The sequence below is a fragment of the Dasypus novemcinctus genome, chromosome 7, assembly GCF_030445035.2.
Source record: "Dasypus novemcinctus isolate mDasNov1 chromosome 7, mDasNov1.1.hap2, whole genome shotgun sequence".
Lineage (NCBI taxonomy): Eukaryota > Metazoa > Chordata > Mammalia > Cingulata > Dasypodidae > Dasypus > Dasypus novemcinctus.
In genome coordinates, this window is record NC_080679.1 from 52,333,077 (window position 1) to 52,339,929 (window position 6,853).

The following is a 6,853-nucleotide window of genomic DNA, read 5'->3' on the forward strand; positions in this document are numbered from 1 at the left end:
ATGCTTTATTCTTTAAAATGATGAAGAAACGAGACTCTAATGATGAACAGTGGCAAAATTACCCCTGGAAATTACAGTTGTTTTGGGGACGGTCCTCCACTCAGCCATTTGTCAGTTCTCTTCCTTCTCCCCCAAATATATTAATATGGACTTAATATGCTTCTCTCTCTCTCTCAGTTTTGCTGCTAATTTCACAATGCATCCTTTAGATTTAAAAAAATGATGGCAAAACAGAATGAATGAAACTAAGATGTTATAAGACACTAAAAGTATCATGGTAAAAGATAAGGGTTTATTAATAAATATACTAATTGGCTTCAGTGACTTAGAGAAAAGAATAAAACTTATTTTTTCACAATTTCTAACTCAGACTTTTTGGTCACGGATGCTACTTCCCTGAGTATGCCTCTAGCACATTACATTCATCACTGCCTCATTTCATCACATACAGTTTTCTCTTTTTTGTTGTTTTATACTAGATGTTGCTTACACATATTTGCCAGGAATAGCAAATACATGGTACATATGCTATCCTTCTTTTCTCCCACAGGCTGGAAGATTTTGCTATTATAGTAAACATTGTGAACAGCTTCTAAAATCATTTAAAATTAGCATGGGAGATTAAACCTAATTGCTAACTTTTTAGACCTTTAATTTATCAGTTTTAGATGTAAACTGCCAAGTTTTCTGTTTTATCTTTGGCTTATGTAAATACTGCCTCTACTTTTGAATCTCTTTTCAAGTTGAACCATAACAATTGATTTTGATATTATTCTTCTCTCCATTATTGTTAGTTAGTATTCAGAACAATGTTGTGAGAAAATTATTCTCTAGTTATTTTTTTTTTAATGTATTTTTTTTTCTTTTGGAAAACAAAGAATACATTTTCTTCCAGGCTGTCTGTACTTGTGGACATAGAAAATAATTAATTTTTGATTAAAGTATATAAATGTTATACTTGAATTCCACCTCCCCGCCTCCAGGAATTAAGACTTTTAAATAAAACTCATAGAAAGAAAGAAAATTATATACACTTTAGTAAACAGAAAATATATGGGGTGAACTAAAAATTGAAATGAAAAATGTATCAAAAGTCATGCAGTAAGCCCTGCATGCATTGCAGGAAACAACTCTATCAATGTTTCCATAATATTTAAATCAGCAATCCCAATCAAAATTATTCTTTTGGAAGCCAAACTCCCATTAGGAAATCGGCTTATTTATGTACAAATCACTATATTTTTCCTTTAAGAAAGAAATGAGTAATGCCGTAATGTGAATTTTGCTTCTCACTGATTAAAAGGGAATAAAAATAGTTTGTTAGGAAGACTATAAGAGTTGAAGTTCATTTTGGTCCTGTCCTCACTTAAGTGTCATGGAAACCCACCTTCAGTTTTATGACTTGGAATTTTTTGTTTTTCTCCAAATACAAGCATAGCATTCAGTAAATAATCTTGACATCGTCCTTTACTTATCGGTGTATCTCTGCAAGTCTCTTTTACAGTCTCAGCATCTTCCAAACTGTTTTCTCTTTCAACTATAGACTAAATATAACACACAGCTCTCCAAACTAAACACTTTTCATTGCCAGTGGCTAATGCCCAGAATGCCTTTTTCTATATTCTGTTTCACTTTAGCCTCATCCTCTACCATTTATTCCCTGGCATCCTGTTTACCCACAGTAGTGTAACACAATGATAAATCACACTTCTCTACCTATGGCCATGCTTACTCTCTGCTAAGATGGACCTTATCAGATTTACCATTTTATGTTTTTCCTGAAAAACAACTTATCCCTTACTTTCATGGCAGGCTAGTCCTTAATGAGAACACTTCCATTCCTCATTTCTCAAGTTGTTAATTCATTTTCACCTTTCTATTCTGATTCCAGTATATTTTAAATAACTTATCAGATTGCAAGTCTATATAACCTATTAGATCATGAACAGTTGATATTAAGAATGGCGATTTTCTCATCTGATTTATCAGAGTCAAAGACTATAACACATAGCAGATGCTCAATAAATATTCTGGAATTAATTCATGAACATGATCACTTAACTGTGCATGCAGAGTAGCATATGTTGTTTATGAACTTGATTTTCTCCTTGTCAGTGGGTATATTCTGAGCAAAATAAAACAGTCTACTTTTATCCTTATTTCCCATATTTTTTATTTCCATTCTTCCTTCTCCCCACCATGTGATTCACCAAACCTGGCTTAGAAGTTAGACATATTTGAAAATACATGCATGTCAGGAGAGCAGTATTTTTATAGGAAAATTATTATCCTTGCTTTTATATGCAGAAATATATCTCCATTATATGGAGAAATATTCTTAAAATGAATAATTATTATTTATATAATACCAAATTAAATATGAGAGGATGTTTTTTTCAGTGTCCTAATGTCTTTTATTTTTCATTTAACATTTTTCATTACGTTATATTTGTATTTATTTTGCTTAGCCTGTGCTCATTTTTATCTATATTAAATAATAATCTTCATTTAAAATATATGTGCAGTTCATTATGAAAACTCCTTCAAAGTCCCTTTAGGGAAGGGAAACTAATGGTGTGTTCAGCAACGGCTGGGGATGGATTGAAGTAGAATGATACAAAGTTTGCAATTGGAAGCCTGACAATGAAGTATTGTTCCATTTATTGGATATGTAGGGTGCTTAGTGGTTTTGATCATAAAATGGAAAAAGAGAATTAAATCTTTGACATGAAAAGTATTTCACTTCATTTTTCTGTATGCACAATGGCAGATGTTTATTATTTGGTCCAAGTCATTTTGAATATTATTTTTAGCAGAACTACTATTCTGGCCTCTAAAATGCCATGCTTTAAGGATAAAATGACATTCCCAATATGTTTTAATAAAAATGATTCACCTTGGAAAAGGCTAGCATCTGTCAAATCTCTGGTCATGTGCATCCTGATCAGAACTTTCAGCAGTGTTTGAAAATACAGTTAAAAAGGCAGAAAAGGAATAAAATGAGAATGCTAGTTTCCTTGTTTTTACCCTTACCTTGCTATGATAAAGCAAATAGAAACAAAGGAGGCTTTGGCTTGGTTTTTGGCTGAATGGATTGTAACTACTTAACATTCTCCAATTTTATGTAATATTGCCCTGCTATGTCTCAGTTTCTCCATGGCTAAAAACAGGTAGGGTAGTTTAGCAATTTTTTTTTCAAATTCTACTCAATTTATTCATTTTTAAAAAAGATATTACATTAAAAAATATGAGGTCCCCATTCGCCCCCACCGCCCCACCCCACCACTCCTCCCCCAATAACACTCTCCCTCATCATCATGTCACATCCATTGTGTTTGGTGAGTACATCTCCAGGCATCGCTGCACCCCATGTCCCGTGTTCCACACCATAGCCCACACTTTCCCATGTTCCATCCAGTGGGCCATGGGAGGGCATACAACATCTGGTAATTGTCCCTAGGGCACCACCCAGGGCAACTCCAAGTCCTGAGAATGCCTCCATATCTTTTCTCTTCCTCCCCTTTCCCGTACTCAGCAGCCACCATGGCCACTTTTTCCACATCAATGCCACATTTTCTCCATTATTAACCACAATAGTTCATGAATAGAATATCATTAAGTCCACTCTGGTCCTTACTGTATTCCTCCTTCCTGTGGACCTTGGCTTGGTTGTGTCCATTCCACATCTATGTCAAGAGAGGGTTTAGATTCCACATGGATATTGGATGCAATTCTCCTGCTTTCAGTTGTAGGCACTTTAGGCTCCATGGTGTGGTGGTTGACATTCTTCAACTCCATGTTAGATGAGTGGAGTAAGTCCAATAAATCAGAGTGTAGGAGCTGAAGTCTGTTGAGGTCAGGGCCTGGCTATCATATCGTCAGTCCAGAGATTTAAATCCCCTAGATATATCTTAAGCCCCAGCACCAACTACAATTCCAGTAAAGTAGCATGAAAGGCTTGTGAAAAGAGATCCCATCTGAGTCCAGCTCCATCATGCAGAAACACCAGCTCAAAAGAAGGGCCAACTGACATGGCAGTGAACCCCATCTGCCATAACCATAGAAACTGTGGGTCTCTTTAGCCCTTAAAAGGACCAATACCTGGGGTTGTATCTACTTTATCTGTCTCTGAGACTCTGCTCAGGTGTGCATAAGGGCAATCCTTCTGACAACCTCCAGACTCTTTTTTAGAGACTCATAGACATATAAACTCATTTGTCCTTTCCATTTCCCCCTTAATTTAGGTCAAACAGCATTTTTAACTCCTGTTATTATATGTAGACAGGGATATTCTGCTGGTCCGCGTTGAACCTTTAATTCAAGGTCATTTTCTAGTTGCATCATCAGCTGGTACTTGGTAGTGATCCCTCGGTGCCAGGGAGGCTCATCCCCGGGTGTCATGTCTCACACAGTGGGGGGAAGGCATTGCATTTACATGCTGAGTTTGGCTTCAAGACTGGCCACATTTGAGTAACACGGAGGCTGTCAGGAGGGAACTCCTAGGCACAGTGCTGCTCTAGGCCTTGTTCTTATTTCAGGCGTATAGGCTCACAAGCATAGTCATTAGTATCAGGGGTTCACTGTTGGACCCTCATTCCTTCCTGATCCTTACCATTGCACCTGGGGGACTGCCGCTGCTCCCCTAGGGACCACGACAGAGCCCCCCCCCCCAATCCAGTAACCCAGTACCCCCACAGCTGTTGTTTTTAATTGTTTCCACTATGAGTATATCCAAACATTTCCATGCCCCCTGGACATATGCCCTGTATAACTCCCTGTCAACCATATATCGCCTGTCCATAACATCCCATACCAGTATTCCTCCACTGCCATTGTTGAACCACTCTGTGATCCAAAACTTCCTGAAAAGTGAAGCCCAATATAATGTCAGGTTCCCTTACTAGTAAAATGGAATATAGCGATGAGTTTAAAGGTTAGATATAGAATACATATTGATTTGGAAAAATTCTACATCCTATCTTTTTCTTTTCTTTTTTCCTAATTATTGAGCTTCTCTTCCCAGGAGCCCTAGATCACAGTAATTCATATATACAATATAAAGTACTCCCACACATCCACCATAAAACCTTTTCCCTTCCACATCGATAATCTTTTAACTTATTCATATCATATTTACTGAAACTGATGTACAGAATACGAGACAATAGCTTTCAGACAAGGTGACATCTGTGCTTACATTGTGGTCCATACTTTAGGATATATAGTTTTCTAAATTTTTTAGTTATCCTATGTTTTACATTATGGTTTACATTATTAGTCTGTCGCCCCCTATATGTTTTTGGTGTAATATTACATGTTTTATATTCATCCTTGTGTACTCTCGTGAAACTCCTCTCTTGCCCCCACATTTACCTTGGTTCCATCCAGTCAACATCCATTTTCCCCTCCCCTTGGGGCCCATCTCCATTTCCCGAGGAGCCACGTCCAGAGATACTTGCAACAGTATTCAGGGCCTGACTTGCTCAACTGCCCTAATGCCCTGGGAGCCACCCTTTCTCTTGAGAGATACAGTTCCCTCTATTTGATGGCATTAGTCCTCCCCAGGATGTGGGTCCACCCCCACTCTCACTACTTGGGTCTCTACCCAGTGGTACAACCCACCCTGGCAAAATGAGCATTCAGACATTCCCCAGGAGTCCGTCCTGGGTCAGACCATCTCCTCCGAGCAACCTAAACAGGTAACCCTCCTAATTATAATTCGATACGGTTTTCTCAGCATTTTACTCTCAACCAACACCTGACACTCTCCTATGTTTGTATGTTGCCCTTCCCTCCCCCCAATTTTTTGGGCAATATTACCCATCCACCCATCCCCAACCTCCCTCAAACCTACAAAGCCTCACCCAAAGGCAACCCCTTGCCCCCATTTTATCTCTACTTTGTGCTCATACTTACCGCCAGCTCATCATAGATTCCACCCCTGCAGCCGTCAGCTCACATCTTTCCTCCACCCCCCAATTTCCTGTAAGCCTATCTTCCAGTCTCTAGCTCACTGAGGCAGCTTGCTTATTTCATATCATTGAGGTCATGTAGTAGTTGTCCTTCAATGCCTGGGTTGCTTCACTCAACATAAGGTTCTCAAGATTCACCCATGTTGTCAAGTGTGTTTGTAGTGTATTTGTTCTTACAGCCGAGTAGTATTCCATTGTATGTATATACCACATTTTATTGATCCACTCATCTGTTGATGGGCATTTGGGTTGATTCCAACTTTTGGCGATAGTGAACAATGCTGCTATGAACATTGGTGTACATATGTCAGTTTGTGTCCTTGTTTTCAGTTCTGCTGGGTATATACCCAACAGAGGTATTGCTGGGTCATATGGCAAATCTATGGTTAGTTTTTTGAGAAACCGCCAAACTGTCTTCCAGAATGGTTGGATCCTTCTGCATTCCCACCAGCAGTGGATGAGTGTTCCCATTTCTTCACAAACTCTCCAGCATTTGTATTCTTCTGTTTTTTTCATAGCTGCCAATCTTATGGGAGTAAGATGGTATCTTACTGTAGTTTTGATTTGCATTTCCCTGATAGCTAAAGATTTGGAGCATTTTTTCATGTGCTTTTTAGACATTTGCATTTCGTCTTTGGAGAAGTGTCTGTTTAAATCTTTTTCTCATTTTTTAAATGGGTTGTTTATCTTTTTATTTTCAAGATATAGGAGTTTCTTATATATGCAAGTTATAAGTCTCTTATCAGATATATGGTTGCCAAATATTCCTCCATTATGTGGGCTCCCTTTTTCTTTCTTGACACCTTTGAGGTGCAGAAGGCTTTAATTTTGAGGAAGTCCCATTTATCTATTTGTTCTTTTGCTGCTCGTGCTTTTGGTGT